Source organism: Trachypithecus francoisi, unplaced genomic scaffold (assembly GCF_009764315.1).
Source record: "Trachypithecus francoisi isolate TF-2019V2 unplaced genomic scaffold, Tfra_2.0 Lachesis_group15, whole genome shotgun sequence".
Classification (NCBI taxonomy): domain Eukaryota; kingdom Metazoa; phylum Chordata; class Mammalia; order Primates; family Cercopithecidae; genus Trachypithecus; species Trachypithecus francoisi.
The window spans coordinates 2175867-2195313 of NW_022681460.1; the positions used below are offsets into that span (position 1 = coordinate 2175867).

At 45.9% G+C, this 19447-nt stretch overlaps 1 protein-coding gene across 3 annotated transcripts in view; it reads right to left on the reverse strand.

The window, feature by feature from the left end:
• Positions 1–19447, reverse strand: part of SMOC2 (SPARC related modular calcium binding 2) — a 222244-nt gene that overhangs the window by 160197 nt on the left and 42600 nt on the right. The window lies entirely within an intron of this gene.

Below are 19447 nucleotides of genomic sequence, written 5' to 3' on the forward strand. Positions count from 1 at the left end.
TCGAACATTCCTCATGCCAGAAAGGTTAGGGACTGCTGATCTAAAAAACCCAGAGAAGCTGGATGAGAAGCCATGTGAGGTGGCATCCCAGGGCAAATCCATACACGTGGATGTGTCAAGGCCAGCAGTAGGAAGAAATTGGAAAAGACGCCACTGAAAGCAGGCCTCGTGTGTCATCATGGTGGTCAGTGCCTCTCAAATCAATGTGCTGGCCTCACCTGAGGACCTGAGGAGACCAAGGTTCAAACAGAAAACAAGGAGGTGCTGGGCTCCTCCCTCCGGCAGAGGATTCTGAGGAATGTGCCGTCCTCACCACGACACAGATGAGGCCAATGAACAAACTCTGCACAGGATCTCACCAGTTTTGTGGTGCGGTTTTCTGATCCTCCCTGATGCACTAGACTGAGTCACAGACGCTCAGTGTGGGGGCATTAACATTGGATTCTGGCCACTGCAGCCTCTGTGGGACACTGAGAGGGCATCACGTTCCTAGCACAGTCTGGTGGTGCCACTGGGCTCTGCACCAACAGGGGAGAGTTAATGCTGGTTCTGCATTTTTCCAGCTGTGCAATCTCTGAGACTCGATTTGCTAATCTGAAAATAAGAGTAATAATACCTTGTCACCTTTGAGGTAGCTGTGAGGATAAAATACAAGCTCTTCCACATGTGGACGAGGACCATGAAGAAAAACAGCATGTGGGGAGGGCATTTGCTCCGACAGCCCTGCTGACGGAGGTGCCTTACAGGAGCACGGAGACTCACCAGGAGGAGCTCACTGTGGAGACGTGACGTAAGTGCTCTCTGCTTGTTTAGAAAACAAGCAAGGTGGGCAGGCATGGTGGCTCACACCTGTAATCCCAGCACTTTGGGAGGCCGAGGCAGGCAAATCACCTGAGGTCAGGAGTTCAAGACCAGCCTGGCCAACATGGTAAAACCTCATCTCTACTAAAAGTACCAAAATTAGTTGGGCATGGTGGTGGTTGCCTGTAATCCAGTCACATGGAAGGCTGAGGCAGGAGAATCACTTGAACCCAGGAGGCGGAGGTTGCGGTGAGCAGAGATTGTACCACTGCACTCCAGCCTGGGCAACAAGAGTGAGATTTTGTCTCAAAAAAAAAAAAAAAAAAATAGACTGGGTGCTGTGGCTCACACCTGTAATCCCAACACTTTGGGAGGCCAAGGCAGGCAGATCACGAGGTCAGGAGATCAAGACCATTCTGGCTAACACAATGAAACCCCATCTCTACTAAAAATACAAAAAATTAGCCAGGTGTGGTGGCGCGCACCTATAATCCCAGCAACTCAGGAGGCTGAGGCAGGACAATCACTTAAACCCAGGAGGCGAAGGTTGCAGTGAGCTGAGACTGCACCACTGCACTCCAGCCTGGACAACAGAGCAAGACTCCGTCTCAAAATATTAAATTAAATTAAATTAAATTAAATTAAAAAGTAAGTGAGGCGTGAATCAGAGACACTGGGCATCAGCTTTTCAAAGGCAGCTTTTCAAAGGCAGTCTTAGTAAGTTTAAGAGTCTGAGTGAAATCACTCAGAGAGTTAGGACAGTGGGGATAACGCAGGTCCCATCAGCACTCCTGACCCCCTTTTGCCTTTTCGTTCTATTTATTGGGTACCCACAGAACTTTAAAAACCAAGAACAAACGATTGAATGGGATGAATTTGTGTTAATCTGCATGACCAGATTACAGCCACAAACCCAATACATATGCAGAAGGTAACTGTGGCAGATGCAGGGCACGGAGGGCCATCGCGCTGGCAAGGCTCTGTGGTCGAAGGGAACATGCTGACCTTGGCGAGGGTAGAAAAGCAAAGTGACCAGGGACGTGTATGGAGCCACGTGAGCTCTGATTTCTTCACTTGTCCAGTGGAGGTGATAACAATGATGCCTGTTTCATAAAGATGATTGTGAAAACAAAATGTGACAGTGCACGAGAAAGCGTTTGGAAAAGATATGAAGATGTTGTTTGCAAGAAGGCCCTGGAGCAGAGGTCCTGCTTATTTACCATGTAAATGAATATAAGGTATGTTTGCCATTTCAACTCTAGTGTGTGAGCACTAAGGGATCCTCCTGCTGGTGATCATTTTCAAAGAGAAAATGAGAAGTGTGCAGTAAAAAGGGAACTAAATTAGAAGTTCAAGAAGAGAGAGCAGGTTTCTCCAGGAAGCCTAGGAAAGATGGAGGCAGGTGCAGGAAAGAGGGCAAGGGCTCAGCCCTGCAACGGAGCTGCCAAAGCGAGGTATCTGCAGCCAGCGGGAAGACCCGAGGGATGTGCAGGAGGACGTGGCCAGGGTGAGGCAGCCCCTCTCAGGACCAAACACCTGGAGACACTTCCACCTTCTGTGGGGAACCAAGACGGGCCTCTCGGGATGCACACACAACCAAGCGAGGCTGAATCCCAGCCACCCCCCGGTGACGCTGCTGAGTACGGAGACCTGAGGCTGTGGTTCTCTCTGTTTACCACGCTGCCTTTGTTTTTTTTTTAGTAGACCTGCAACTTTTTACAAGTGCATTTACCAATGGTTTACTGGCTTTTGGTCCCCTCACCCAGGATTTCCTAGAGCTCTTGGTTCCATCTTCCCCCAGCCTCACGCTCTGCAGGGTGGGCTTCAGGTTTCTGGCCCCACAGCGAGGGACGGAAAATGCAGGTTCCTGGCTCCAGAGGGAGGGATGGACAATGCAGATTTCTGGCCCCGCAACCAGGGACAGACAATGCTTTACTGTACTTCTTGCTCTGCAACCCTCTTCTCCTTTTCCAAAACATTTATTTTCTATTTATTGTCTTTCCCTGTCTCCACATCCATGTTAATTTCAATGACGAAAATGGTATTTTTGTGACTTGTTAGTAATTTTTGAGATAATTTAAGAAATCTCTTAGGTTATTCATTGTTCCAATCCAGGTTTAATTGAGATTCAGTAGGAACTCTGTTATTCTAAAATTCTTCCTAATAAGATATGATGAGGATGGTGTTACCTTAATGCAATAATTATCTCTGGCAACGACAACAAAAGATTACGCTTAGCACCCGACCACAATTCTTACAGGTCAGAGGTGTCTAGAGACACAAAGTAGATTCTGCAAGTCACCTGTGAAACACTAACACAGCTGAACCTGCCCTCTCATAAGCAATGTCCGCTCTCTCAGAGTCTTGTCATGCTTTCGGTCACTTAAAAGTGTTTCCAGGATGTTCATGCAGCCTCAGGAACCATCCTCATTGCTTTAGCTACAAAAGTGCTTCTTATCCAGGGTCTCGGTGAGGATCAAGATGCCCCTGGATGAGTGTGAAGCACTTGCATGCGTCCTCAGCCGCCACTGTGACGCAGTAACCTTGTAGACGCAGAATGCACGGGCACGGACTCTAAGCCCAGTGCTCCTGAGCCCACGGACGGTACCTCCTCGGGGGCAGAGATGCTTGTGCACCCACTTGGCCTCGGAGTCCAGCAGTGTCTGGCCAGCACTGAGGCTCAGTGAAGAGCGTTGTCTTGAGAGCCACATTTGCATAGCCACCCAGGGTCCCCACAGAATCACCGGGACAGGTAGCAGAGCGGAGAGAAGGTGTTCGAGAAAATGAGCGCAAGAACACAGGGCCTGACCATGCGGAGACCCTGGAACACCTCCGTGAGGGACCCTGTCAGGTGTCACGCGTGAACGCCGTCCTTCCACCCGAGTCAACAGGAGGCCCGCCAACGCCAAGTACAAAAACCTCCAGCATTCAGAGTTCCCTCCCTCCTACTTCAGTCTCCCCTTCTCTGGCTCTACCCTCTTTGGACGTCATCTCTTTTTTCTTTTTCTTTCTTTCTTTCTTTTTTTTTTTTTTTTTGAGACAGGTTCACTCTGTCACCTGGGCTGGAGTGCAGTGGGGCGATCTGGACTCACTGCAACTTCTGCCTCCTGGGTTCAAGTGATTCCCCTGTCTCAGCCTCCCGAGTTGCTGTGGGACTACAGGTGCCACCACGCTCAGCTAATTTTTATATTTCTGGATAGAGACAGGGTTTTGCAATGTTGCCCAGGCTGGTCTCGAACTCCTGAGCTCAGGTAATCCACTTGCTTTGGCCTCCCAAAGTGCTGGGATTACAGGCATGAGCCACCGCACCTGACATGGACTTCATCTCTGTTAGCCTCTTTCCCTGCTCACAGCCTGAACACTGAGCACCTGGGCCAGGCATTGTTCTAAACACTTTACTGCATTAGTACCTTTAACCTAACCATCTTCTGCATTAAATGCTATCATTAGCCCAATTGTGCAGATAACAATGTCCAATTGTGCAGATAACAATGTGGAAACAGAGTGATTAATTAACTCACTCCTTCCTGATTGCACTGCTGGTCAGCGTGGGACCCCAGGGCCCAGTCTGCTCCACAGTCCCCTATAGGTTCTGGTTAAAAAAATGAAACGTGTAGCTCCTCACGGGCTCCCAGTGGAAAACTTACATGATAACTGGATATAAAGTAGTAGTTTCCAATTAACATGAAAATATACACAATGGAAATACATAAACTTATTTCCTTCACACGTAGAAGACAGTTAAAACCTTGGGAGGCGACACAGTTGGATTTCTCTGCTGTAGGTGTACAGGGAAAAAACACATCTGACTTCTAACTTGAAGGTTTGACGCTCATCACTGCCCCATCTGCGGCACACTTCAGAGCTCATGTATATAGCTCATCGGTCTCTGGGCTGCAACTCACAAAAGATCAGATAAACTCCAACCTTCACTGATAGCAAAAGCAAACATGCTACCTGGAGAGTGATTAGCCAGTGACAAGATTACAGAGGTTAAATGAGAAGTGTCTGAAAATAAAAGTACAAATCAACCATGAAAATAAGTATGAAGCACAAGTTGGACTGCGGTTCCCACATGCCCAGCAGCACCTGGAATCATAGTGGCTCTCAGTGGCAGCGTGCAGCACCGTCTCCCAGGCACTGGACTCCCATCTCCACCCCAAAGACTGACTCGTAGGACTGGGAGAAGCCAGGGTTTCCATGTGTGGTAGACAGGCTATGGGCCCTGGCCGTCCCCCCAGACTCTGACTCATAGGACTGGGAGAACCCAGGGTTTCTCTGTATAGTAGACAGGCTATGAGCCCTTGCCTTCCCCCCAGACTCTGACTCGTAGGGCTGGGAGAACCCAGGGTTTCCAGGTGTAGTAGACAAGCTATGAGACAGGCTATGGGCCCTGGCAGTCCTCACGAAACACGGTCCCACGTTGCGGCTCTCTGACCACTCAGCCCGCAGCAGGAAGGGCGATCGGGAAAGAACGGCTCCCCTACCATTCCAATGACACAGACAACCCCAATGACCCGACCTCTTTGATTGAAGAAGTAGCTCTGTTTTTATTACAGTATATAATTCACAAATTCCCTGATAGCCTTGACATTTTCTGGAAGAGCTAAACTACCTGACAGACAGCCACTCTTTCCCTCTCTGTCCTTAGGTTTCCCTGGAATAGTGAATGCATTTGCTGATGAAATGACATTTTCAAAGGCATTCAGCCAGAGTTTCTTTTCTGAGGCTCTTGCTCATTTCAAAGCATTTAGAGCAAATTACACTAAAATACATGTTAGAGAATATGAGAGGAACCTGGAAAGCCAGGGAAATGCATCCAAACGCCGAGATACCAGATAATTTGTTTCTTCGCCAAACCTCAGTGGAGACTGTGTTATTCGGTGAAATCATTTCCACTGAGAGGCATAACTGAAGGATTTAAAATAGGAAACATAAAAGGCAGATCCTTGCTGGAAACAATATGTCCGAGAGGCAGCTCCACAGATCACCTGTCTCCCACTCATGCTGGTGAAGAGAAGCGGCTCCCCTGTGAAAGGAATGGGCAGCAGCCGTGCAGTCCCACGGGTAAAAGCACAACAAAATGGCCCAGCGTGTAAAGGTCAGTGTGACAAAATGATCCAGCATGGAAGTCAGGGGCCTCTGATCTCTGCCTAAAGTCCAGGCAGCCTCCAGCCCTGTGTCTCCATCTAAAGGCAGTGAGACCTCATTTTATTCTAAATGTCACCCACAGCCCTTCAGAAGCCCCCATCATCACAGTTCTGACTGTGTCCATTTATTTTGCTTTGTGGGGGGCAAAACGTGGAGGTAGGGAGATCTCAAAACTAAGAATGCTTAGCTGCCAGTGCAGGGCCACGATCAAATGACCGGAAGACCGAGTGAGTCTCTCACTTCATCTGAGCCAGGTTTTCCGGACGAGACCATGGGCTCCTAACGGGGATTTGTCCAGTGCATGTCCAGAGAACGGTACGTTCCTGGGGCAGGCCTCTTGCTCCCACTCAGGACTCCTGGGAACCTACTTCCCCCGTCACTGAGGGATCTGCACCCTCATTGCCCAGGCAGGCAGGAGGGTCCCTGGAGGAGAGAAGGCACTCAAGTAGACCTCCACCACCTTCCGCATTCACCACCACATGCCACGAAGGCCACAGATATCTGTGAAAGGAAGGGTGAATTCTTTTCTCTGTAATAAAAAGAGCTGGATCCCCTTTGCCCACACCTGGGGGCAGGTGCAGAGGCCATCCCCTTGGGAAGGGATGTTGTCAGCGCTGGAGGCTAAATGGAGCTGCTCACAGGGGCATGCATGAACGCACGAAGATGCCAGCCCAGGCGCCTCATTCAACCACGAAGAGCTGAGGCTCCCAGCGATCACCTGGCTCCTCTGCAAGGGAAGGAGAACACAGCCACGGGCCTGGGGCCCAGGCCCCTGCCCTCCACTCCAACCAAGACCCTCAACCACAGGGCCAGGGCTGGGCCTTCTTTCCCCAGGACCGCAGCCCCAGGGCTCTTGCATAGCATAGCTTTACACTCACAGGCCTTGAGAGGAAGGGGCCGGGCCTGGGCCTCAGGGCCCCCTCTAGCCCTCTGCCCAGCCTTGCCCGCACTTGCTGGGGCCGCGTCTTCCCCTCGGCCGGAGGAGAGGCAGTGGGGGCTCCGGTCAGGCTCCTGTTCCCCTCTCACCTTGGGTCACGCATTAAAACAGATTCTTTGAATTTTTGACAGCCTTTGTTTATGCGATAGCCCAGACATGGAATCCTTCCAAGAGAATTCTCCCCACCGTCCTCTGAAATAGAACAGCTGAAACGTCGTCACACCCCACTCAGAAGGGTCCCCATGCTGAGGTGCACGGTGCAATCTCGGAGATGGGCAAGGGAGGGCTCAGGAGGCCCCAGGGTGGGGGCCCTTGCCACTGCCTGCTGCAGTCCTTCACCCGACACCTCTCGGACCGCAGCCCTGTCCAGGTGCCGGCCGAGGAAGAAACCTCTCAGAAAGAAAGGAGCTCTTGGGACAGAACTCGAGGCCTGGGTCGACAGGCGATTGGTCCCATCTGCAACTCCACCGTCACCTCCCAGCACGGGTAGGCTTCCTCCAGGCTTGGACAGTCCAACACACTAGCCATTAGCCTTTATTCACCTTTAAATTAACTAAAATAAAGTAAAATCGGAAGCCAGCCACTCATTTGCTGTGTGTTGAGTCCTCATGGCCTCCTGTGCTAGTGGCTGCTGTCCGAGACAAGGCAGCTCATAAATCATTTCCATCACTGCAGACAGCTCTTCCAGACAGTGTTATCTAGAAACAGGGATGGCAGGGCAAGCATTCCCCACCCCGGCTTCCCAAACCCCAGCGTTTTCCACAAAATGCCCAAGAAACAAACAGTTGCAACAAGATGAATACAAAAAACCTTCCTGGCTCTGTGACCAATCGAACCAATCCTAAATACCAAGCAGAGTAACTTAAGAAAAGTGTCTTGAAAATCCCACTTTTAATTATAGAGAAATTAGAAACACCTTAATTACAGGAGGATGAGAAGCTTGGAGACTTTGTGAAGGGAGTGAAGCGAGTACAGAGGATTTCAAGGGACTTCAAAGGTATTTTAGACATTAATAGAAAAGAGCAAGGAGGTGGTGAGGGAGAGGAAATGCACGCAGGGCACCCATCGGCTTTGAGGTCTGAGCTCCCAGGTCTGCCTGGCCCTGACCGCCCATCGGTGAGGAGGCCAAGGAGGGCAGGGCGAGCCGCGTGGGTGGGTGAACCGTGTCAGTGGGTGAAGCCACCACGGGGAGCTGCACAGGTGGGTGGAGCCCTCAGGGTGAACCCTGCCGGTGGGTGAAGCCACCATGGGGAACCGCGCAAGTGAGTGAAGCTGTGAGCTAGCAGAGCCCTGTGACCCAGGTCACACCTGTGTCCTGCAGCCAAGGGCAGGCAGTGTGGGAGTGGCAGGCGCAGGCCTGAGGGGTTTGTGGAGCCCTGTTCCCCAGGAGGAGTCACCTGGGCTTTCTGTAAAGTGTCACCAAACGCTTCCCAGGCATTGTGAATTTCAGGGCTGTCGCCACAGTAAACACACGCTCATTTATTGTTCGGGAGCTGCTCACAGCATCCCACATCTATGATCTGTATTTTACAGAACAATTAAATGTGACAAAGAGATAGAATTAAAAACTCAGGTTTCCAAGGAAAATGTTGGAGCTCTGGAAGCGACCCCAGCAGCGGGCACTGGGAGCCGCGGACAAGGGCACCCCGGCTGGCATCAGCCAGTGGCCGGGAGAGGAAGTGAGGAAGATCCACCTGCCACGGTGGGCTTTCCACAGGGCCTCGGTTAGAGCAGAGTGGACCCGCAGAGGGACCTACACCTGGGCCACAAGGAGCCTTTCCCTGGGCTGCAGGTCCCTCCTTTCTGATTCACTCAGAGCAAGACAAAGCCCGGTCTGCAGGAGCCCACATAGGGCACAGGAGCATGGCTTTCCCGGGACCACTCTGAGCCAGGAGGTGTCTGTGTCCTGAGCCCACCCTGCTTTGCTCTTACCTTAGACCCTCTGAGAAGGGTCATGGTGTGAGCAGGCTCCCTGCGGGTTTCAGGAAGGTGCCAGGGGCGGGGCCTGGAGGATGCAAGCATGAGGGAAGGGGCAAGGCCGAGTGAGGTGAGCACACCCCGGCCCAAGGGAGGTTCCCTGTTCCCCCGGAACTGCAGGCAGAGGGAGGCCTCTGCCAGGACGGTCCATCCCAGGCCTCCCAGGCCCAGTGCACTTAGAGGAGGCTATGATTCCATCTCAGCAGCTGGGAGCAAAGTGGTGCCCACCCTTCCCAGCCACCTCCCTTGCCCTTCAGCTGCTCCAGCCCAGGGCTCACTCTCACTCCCAGCCCTTTGGGAAAGAATCGCAAAACCTCAGTGTGAGGAGAGCTGCATTTCTCCATTCACATCTCCTCCAAGTCTTAGGCTTCCCAGGAAATCAGTGACACTCTAAGCATAGTAAGTCAAGGGGCACTGCCCACTCATTTTCAATGCACTTAGGAAGTGATCTTGTTGGCTGCAAAAATGCATATAAGAAAACATTTTCTGTGTGTTCATTTATCCAAAAAGATGCTGATGGGCATTTTAACCCTAGTAAAGCGTTTCAGCTAAAGCCAAGAAAAAGTCTATCTAGGTGTTAAATTCAGAAAATGAGGAGAAGGAAGAAGAGAGGCCAAGTATTCACTCTTTTCACACATTTGCTGGTTGGGTGTGCATTAGGTGCATGTCTGCTGAAACCTAAAGAGACCAGCTTATCACATGCCTGCCCTACCACTGAGCTACCTGAGCCCAGACCAAATACTTTGCCATGTCATAAAGAATGTTTGCACTCAGAGTGTGTAGAAGGAAAGCTGCTCTTAGTAACATCTGGAATAACCATCTAATACACTTGCCAAGATTCGGACCAATATGCCTGGAATAATGTCAAACCAAGAAAACAATGAGGTTTATGATGGAAACAGAGACAAGACTTTAATTTAGGGTCGTTCCAATGGCATCGGAATGATCCCACACTCATAATATTTTAAGGTTACCAAATGCACTTATGAAAGGTGGCTACCACATAGAATCTAATTTTGTTTTTTGAAGAGCAACTCCTCTGGAAGTTATTCTTGGCAGACACTGAATAGCAAGAACCAATTAAAATAGAAACAATAAAGATGGTTAGAAACTACATATGTCTGGTGAAATAAATATTCAGATGAAATTGATTTTCTTGGCTCTGTCATTTAACTAAGAAAAGAAAAACTAGCATTTATAGACTTTTTTGAAAAATAAAATCAGGTCTATAATGTCAACTTGTTTGTCAAAAGCTAATTTTAACTACCTAGGATTTAATATCCCTAAAATGTTGATACTAACATATCAAATTAATATAATTTTAAGTTGCAAGACTATTAGACAGCCAGATCTTATCACAGTGGTTTCCATTCTGAAGATACCTTGGCCTTTGTACTTTGAACATCATTTTCTGAACAGTAACAGTTTTCCTTTGCTTCTGAAACTTGTCACCTACTTTGCCATCTATACATCATTCACAAAACATTTGCTTTCATCATCATGCAAAGCTACAGAAGATCTTGTACAAGGTAAGATTACGAAGGAACAGGAATTAAGTTTTTAACAAATCCATACTTAGGCAGATCAATGTTCAAGCCAGTTCTTTAAATAAATCACTTTTGAGGCCGGGTGCAGTAGCTCACACCTGTAATATCAGCACTTTGGGAGGCCGAGGTGAGTGGATCATCTGAGATCAGGAGTTCGAGACCAGCCTGACCAATATGGTGAAACCTCGTCTCTACTAAAAATACAAAAATTAACCAGGCATGGTGGTGTGCGCCTTTAGTCCCAGCTACTCAGGATGCTAAGACAGGAGAATTGCTTGAACCCGGGAGGCGGAGGTTACAGTGAACTGAGATCCTGCCACTGTACTCCAGCATAGGCGACAGAGTAAGACTCTGTCTCAAAAAGAAAAAAAAAAACACTTTTGAGCATATCTAAACATTCCAACAATTTAGTCTTCATTCAAATTTGTGAACTCTTCCTTTGAAGCTACCTTCACAGTGTATGGAGAGCTCAGGGACAGTCAGCCTTGTGATGTCATGGGCTGATGCTGAAACCCAGATCCTGTTTGATTCTAACAAACCTACCACACAAGGAAAAGAAGGCACATTTCCTTACTCTGTAGACGGCAATTTTAAAGCCAGAGAAACGCAACATCTTGCCCAGAGTGACAAATTGTTTTGTGGTGGTGAGAGGGTGTCAGGACAGGTATGTGCCTCTGGTCACCGTCCACATTTTGTCCTGTGAGACAGTGCTCTCTCTAAAATGTCAGCAGCCTCATAGGTCACATCACCTTGAGACAGAAAGAAAAGTCAATTTAGAGAAACCTGCCTCGCACGGCCATGCTTTTCATTTAATCTTGTGGTAATAACTGTGGAATTCGTCACAGATGCTCACGTGTATGTTTTCCGCCACACTTTTTCACCCCAGCACTGGACTGTTGTTGGTTTTGAGTGACACCGGTGACTGTCAAGTTGAGATTAGTCAGATTTGATCAACCCACTGTTGTGCAAATTTGTCCCTTAGCCTAGGACTAGTGAGCTGAGAGGTGGCAGAGCTTCCTTCATGTATGTATAGTTCTTGCTTTGAAAATAGAAGGTGAACTGAAGGCTATGGAAAGGTAGGTGGACGTCTTGTGGATTAAAAATGACCATCATGCATGTGCGTGTGTGCCTTGTATCTTGGTGAGGATGGGGCCAGCCAATGGTATTCTCATGTGCTTGGCAAATTGAAACTTCCAGTTTAAATACAACTGACTTTTCTCATTTAGACAGGAAAGTCCTGTATTTTTGCTTTCAAGAGAAATATTCCCTTCAGATACAACCTGTAATTTCTCTTCCATGAATAAAAAATCGGGGAGACATTACTTTGTTTAATTAAGCACATTAGTAATGCCAGATGCAGACCAGTAAGACTGAGCCATGCTCAAAGAAATTCAGTATTAGGAGACTTCCTTCTAAAGTGAGAAAAATGAAGTTTATCAAAAAGAAGAATGGGGGAGAAGGTGTGGGTGGCTCGAAAATGGTTAAAAATAATATTTCAATGTAGTTAGCAATACCTAGACTTACTCCAGAGAGAACTTCAGGTGTTGAACAGCACAGTTCACCCTCCACGGGGTTTGTAATTTCTGTAGTTAAAGTTCCCGGTTAATTTTAACTTATAATACCGCCAACAAGCAATCTCTTTAAAAATAACAAAATAAAATCACAATTAAGTAAACTCAATGGCTCTTCTATATCTGTGTCTGACAAGATTAGACACATTCCCACAACTCATGCAGGTATTTTCAATAGAGTATCAAATTAATGTTTTGGTTTAAATTTTTATTAAGTATTTTATTGTTATTATCAAAAATGCTTTTGATGTTTAAATATGCACAGAAAGCTCTGGCTGACTGGTGGGAGTTACCCACAAGGATCTTACAGCTAAATTGATCCCAAATACTTATTTTAAAAGATGCTCCATGGGTGACATCACCATGAAACCAAGCAGCCTTCACCTTCCAGCCACCAGAAACTTCTCAGACTGTCATGAGGTCTTGGAGACCTCCTTTCCTAATTCTTGTCTTGACTCTCATCCCACGATTCGGATGCTATGGAAACTAACATCTTCGCATTATCTTAGCATCCAAAATTTCACCCGCGAGAGTTAACCTGTGATTTTAATAAAAACAAAGTTGATGTCTGTTCAGCATCACCTGTCTCTTGCATCCTCACAGTTCAAATTCTCCAGCTTCCACAAGACCGAGATCAAAAACACTGCATTACTCAGGTGCGTGAGAGCAAGGCTGGCATGAGCAGTATGTGCAGTGATTTGCACAAGACGATGCAGAAGTATTTCCTGCCATCAGGAAGGACCTCTCCAGAGTCCTACAGGGTCACCTTTTAATGAGAGAAACCAGCCGCCCCTGCTCCCCGCAGCTGCCCTGCCGTGTCTCAAGGCATGCATGAGCATACCTGAGCAGCAACAGAGGGCTCACCTCCACCTGCTGCCCCACTCAGTGCTGAGCAGGAATCCAAATCACAAAGGCAGCCTCAGCCCAGACTCAGCCACAGTGAGCGTGTGGTCAGGATGGAGGGTGCTGAAAACAGCAGATATCCCAAGAGATGCCAACGTTCTTAAAGAGAGCCCTGGGCCCAGGCATCACAGCGGGTGCACTGACCTGCTGTCTCAAAACACCCAAGGGGTCCACATGACATTTTTAAAATCTCAATTTTACCCCTCAATCCACTGATAAACTAGGGGTTTGCATGGAGCGATTTCTAAGATCCCACCAAGGCTAAATCCTGAAATCTCACTTCACACCACTTTGCTTCCGAGTGGCCACTGTGAACTTGAAGATGGGTGGGCATGCAGGCCATCGCGGGATGAGTGAGAGCCGAGTGGCCACTGTGAACTTGAAGATGGGTGGGCGTGCAGGCCATCGCGGGATGAGTGAGAGCCGAGTGGCCACTGTGAACTTGAAGATGGGTGGGCGTGCAGGCCCTCGCGGGATGAGTGAGAGTCATCTGCCCAGCGAAAAGTCCCCTCTGGAGCCCACCTGGTGTGAAAATGCCTTGTATGTGGCGCGCCTTGACGAGACACAAGAATACCGTGGCCTTCAAAGGAAGAATGACTGCCGGAGGGTCTCTGTCTTCCTCTCTGATATATTTCACTCCAAAACACAGTGTGATCAAACAGACCCAGACGATTCGATATATTTCACTCTAAAACAGAGTGTGATCCAAGGGGACCCAGGTGATTAAATATATTTCACTCTAAAACACAGCGTGATCCAAGGGGACCCAGATGATTCGGTTGAGAACCTGGGTCCTGGTCTGCCTGCTGCGAAAACGTCCAGGAGTCTAGGATTTCCACGCCCCCTCCCACCCACAGTGCCCTGGCTTTCAGCACATGGATGCACCCCACAGATTGCCAGGAGTCTGGAGAGGCCAGAAACAGGTGCTCTTCACAGCCCTAGGAGGAGCTGCCCTGTGACACCCAATCTCACACCTCCAACCTCCAGAACTGAGTGAGTTTCTGCCTGAGGCACCCAGTTTGGATACATTGTTACAGCAGTTTAGCAAACTCATGCAACTGGCACCCTCATAAGAAGAGAAAACAGATACAGATGGACACAGAGGGAAGAGAAGGAAGACTGTGTGAAGACATGGCGGGAAGCGGCCGTGGGAGCAGACAGCTGCATCTGCAAGCTGGGAATGCGAAGGAGTGCCGGAGACACCAGGAGCTGGAGGAGACCAGTGGGATTTTACTCAGAGTGCAGGTCTGCAATCGCCCAGATTTTGGACTGCTGGCCTCCCGAACTGGGAAAGCATAAATTTCTGTTGTTTTAAGCTACCCATTTGTGGTGCTGTGATATGGCAGCCCTAGGAACTATTGCAGATGTATTGCCTTGCTCTACAATAGGAGAGAAAGGCAGTAAAATCCTGCACACACTGCCAGTCACCCTCCTCAAATATTACTCTGGAAATCACCATTACTAATAAACTATGCTGGCACATAAAATTCCTCAATCAGAATGATTATAGCATTTTACTGCTTTACATATAAAATATGCATGTAAATTGCAAAAAAAAAAAATACTTAAAAGGAGAACTACATCGATGTATAGATTGTGTGCCATGTATGTTTTTTAATCAAAGGTAATTTTCGGCCAGGCACAGTGACTCATGCCTGTAATCCCAGTACTTTGGGGGGCTGTGGTGGGTGGATGCCCTGAAGTTAGGAGTTGGAGACCAACCTGGCCAACATGGTGAAGCCCTGTCTCTACTAAAAACACAAAAATTAGCCGGGCATGGTGGGGTACATGTAATCCTAGCTACTCGGGAGGCTGAGGCAGAAGAATTGCTTGAATCCAGGAGACGGAGGTTGCAGTGAGTCAAGATTGCACACTGCACTCCAGCGCCTGGGCAACAGAGTGAGATCCGTCTCAAAAAAAGAAAAAAGGTAATTTTAAAATTAAGTCAATATTTAATTATTTTCTACATATGGTAATTTTCAGTGCATGAGATAGCTCAAAAAATACTAAAATGCACCATACAGAAGCAATTCCCAAATACTGTTGGCATAGCATCTCTTATATTCTGAAATAAAGACTGCCTTGCCCATCACCCTGATGAGTAGTCAATCAAGTTGACTAATTCATAAGCCAAATATCAGTCGCTCCTGTCCACTGTAAGTTCATTTAAGTTGGAGCTTTCCCCATCTGCAGCTGAGATCAGAACACTGGGGAAAATAGAATTTTAAGGGGCCCTGTGGAGGTGTAGCTTTGCCTGGGAAAAAGATTTGTCTGGAACTCAAGGTTTCAGAGCAACCAACAACAAGAACTAGGGAGATGTTTGAGTGCTGAGATGGCCGCTGGGCAGAGGAGAGGCTGGGAGAGGAGCCCAGAGGCCAGCGAGGGCTGTGTCACTTAATTCTTGCGTTATCTGCAGTTCCCTGGCCAGACATCGTTACACCAAAAGGTTGCAAAGGACCTTCTAATGAGTGAGGGGATGGAGTATGTCTCTCTGCACGCTGCCCAGCCCTTGGTGTAAGATAACTCATGTGTTGGTTTATGATTTTCTTCCAAGAAGTGGCAACCCTATGGAGGCTAAGGTCTTACCCTGGACTTTTACTTGGTAATGAAAAAGTCAGAAGACACGGATTTGGATAGCAGAGAGTTGGAACTAAGAATATATATGTGTGTGTGTATATATATATATATTTTGTAAAATGCCATAGAACCACAAAAGAATATGAACAAACAGAATAAGCCAGATAGGTTTTCACATCATCAGCCTCCAAAACAGTTCTGATCCTTTGGTGAATCAGTCGGTTTGGATGTGCTCACAGCCAGTGCTGGCTTGGGGAAGGGAGGCCATAGGAACCAACTCCAAAATTAATGTGATAAAGAACAGCTCTCTTCTGTGTAAGAAGACGCCAAGTCAAACTTCCCATCTCTGCTGCATGGCTTACTACAAATTTTTGGGAAGAAGTAGCAAAGAGAAGACACGGTACAGTTCTTTCATAATTTTTATTTCCTTTTTCTCTCTTGTATTCAATTGCACAAGGAAATATGTGGGTCCTTTGCAAATGTTGGAGTGCAAAGCTTCCATTAAGCAGTGCAGGGTGTGCAGAGAAGGAAATGATGTGAGTACTCAATCTACAAGGCTGTTGGATGGATAAAATGCTGCCTTGAGAATGTAGACATCTAGCATTTTCTTTTCCAGTTCTGCCACTAGACGTTGTATTCAGTGATTTGGGGAACTTACATATCTATGTAACTCCTTTACTTGCTCATATTTGTTCTGCTGACATTAAGTGAGCCAGAAACCATGCTGAACCAGGGACACTAAGACAAACAGTCCCCACAGTAAGAAGTAGAGAAGATAAATTATTATGATACCATACACAGGAACTGTAGGAATGGTACACATCAGTGCAAAACAGAAGCAGAAGAGGAAGGAGTTGCATAACCCGTGCCCCTATTTCTCGTCATTTTCTGTGACTCAGTTAAATGTTTGGAATTGCTCATAACATTACAAAATAAATCTATTAGACGGAATAGTTTTCAATTTGATGAAGTCATAGGAACCTATCAGGGAGACTTTAGAAATTTATTACTAATCCATGCATATTGAGATACAATTCCCCTATCATCGAATTCATCCATTCAAATTGTACAATTCGATGTTTTAAGTTTATTCACAGTTCCACAATGCTATTAACACATTTAATATGAAAATATTTTCATCATCTCCCCCCCTCAATAAAACACAGCTATTAGCAGTCACAACCCCTGTCTCTGCACAACCTCCTCAGCCCTAGTAAATGACTAATCTGCTTTCTTTCTCTATAGATTTGCCTATTCTGGGCATTTCATATAAGGACTCATGAGGTCTTTTGTGACTAACTACTTTCAGTATAATGTTTCTGAGGTTCATCCTTGTTATAGTGTGTATCAACACTTCATTCCTTTTTATAGTCAAATAACATTCCATTGTGTGAATAGGCCGCAATTTACTTATTCATTCACTGGCTGATGAATATTCAGGTTGATTCCACCTTTTGGCTGCTATGAATAATGTTGCTATGAACATTTATGCATGTGTTTTTTTGAGGACTTTTGCTTTCATTTCTTTTGGTTACACCTAGGAAAGGAATTACTGGTTCATGAGAAAACTCTGATTAAACTTTGGAAAACTGTTTTCCAAAGCAGTTGAACAATTTTACATTTCTCTCCAAACTATATGAGGGTTTTTCCATATCTTTGTCAATACTTGCTATTTTCTGACTTTTTAATTCCAGTGCATAAGAAATGCTGTTTCACTGTTTTTTTTCCTTCAATTATTTGTATTATGGTAAAATACATATAACATAAAATTTACCATCTTAACTATCTTTAAGTGCATAGTTAAGTGATATTAAATACATTCATTATGTTGTATAACTATCACCGCCATCTATCTCCAGAACCACTTTCAACTTGTAAAGCTCAACCCCTGTCCCCATCAAACACTCACTCCCCATTTCCCCTTCCCCAGCCACTGGCTACCAGATTCTACTTTGTCTCTATGATTTTGTTGACTCTAAGTAGCTTCTATAAGTGGAATCACACAGTGCTTGCCTTTTGTGACTGGCTTCTATCACTTGGCATCATGTCCTCAAGGTTCATCCACGTTGCTGTCTGTGTCAGGATTATTTTTCTTCATTTTAAGGATGAGTAATATTCCCTTTTATGTATATACACCACATTTCATTTATCTATTCATCTGCTGGTGGCCTTTTGGGTTACTTCCATGTTTTAATTATTGTAAATAGTACTGCTATAAAAATGGGTATACAAATATCTCTTTGAGAACCTGCTTTCAGTTCTGTTGGGTACATAATCAGAAGTGGAACTGCTGGATCATACAGTAATCCTATTTTTATTTCTTTGAGAGACAACCATACTGTTTTCCACAACAGCTTTACCGTTGTGTATTACCACCAACGATGCACAAATGTTTCGATTTCTCCACATCCTTGCTAACATTTGTTATTTTCTGTTTTTAAAACAGTAGCTATTATAATGAGTGTGGGTTGGCACCTCATTGTAGTTTATCTGCGCATCTCCATGATGCTAAGTATATTTTCTGAGCATGTTTTCATGTCCTTAGTGGCTATTTGTATATCTTTTTTTTAAAAAATGTCCATTCAAATCCTTCGCATAAGTTAAAAATCAGGTATCTTCTTTGATTTGTTAAATTTTAAGAGTTCTCTGTATATTCTGGGTATTTATCCCTTGTCAGATATATGATTTGCAAATATTTTCTCTCATTCCATGGATGTCTTTGTACTGTGTTGATAGTGTCTTTTGATGCACAAATGTTTGAATTTTTCTTAAAGTCCAATTTGTATCATTTTTCGTTTGTTGCCTGCGCCTTTGACATCATACCTGCGAAGTCGCTGCCAAATCTCATGGTGTGAAGCTATTGTCCTTGGCTTTCATCCAAGAGGTTTACAGTTTTAGGTCTTACTGTTAGGTCATTAATCCACTTGGAGTTCATTCTTGTATCTGATGTTAGGTAAAGGTCCAGTATCATTCTTTTGCAAGTAGATACCCGGTTTTCTCATGCTGTTTATTGAAAAGACTGTCCTCTTTCCAATGAATGGCCTTGGAACTCTTGTCAAAAATCATTTGGCCATAGATGTGATGATTTATTTCTGGGCTCTCTATTCTATTCTGTTGATCCCTACATCTGTCTTTAGGCCAATATCATGCTGTTTGACTACAGTAGCTTTGTAACGAGGTTTCAAATCACAAAGAGAGAGTACTCAGTTGTGTTCTTCTTAAAAATTATTTTGGCTAGTCAGTGTCCCTTGACATTCCACATGAATTTTAGGATGAATTTTGCTATTTATACAGAAAATGTTTTTGGAATTTTGATAGGGATTGAGTTAAATCTGTATGTGTCTTTGAGTAGTATGGACATCTTAACAATACTGTACCAAAACAGAGATATAGACCAGTGGAACAGAACAGAACCCTCAGAAATAATACCACACATCTACAACCATCTGATCTTTGACAAACCTGACAAAAACAAGAAATGGGGAAAGGATTCCCTATTTAATAAATAGTGCTGGGAAAACTGGCTAGCCATATGTAGAAAGCTGAAACTGGATCCCTTCCTTACACCTTATACAAAAATTGATTCAAGATGGATTAAAGACTTAAATGTTAGACCTAAAACCACAGAAACCCTAGAAGAAAACCTAGGCAATACCATTTAGGACATAGGCATGGGCAAGGACTTCATGTCTAAAACACCAAAAGCAATGGCAACAAAAGCCAAAATTGACAAATGAGATCTAATTAAACTAAAGTGCTTCTGCACAGCAAAAGAAACTACCATCAGAGTGAACAGGCAACCTACAGAACAGGAGAAAATTTTTGCAATCTACTCATCTGACAAAGGGCTAATATCCAGAATCTACAAAGAACTCAAACAAATTTACAGGAAAAAAATTAACAACCCCATCAAAAAGTGGGCAAAGGATATGAACAGATGCTTCTCAAAAGAAGGCATTTATGCAGCCAACAGAAACATGAAA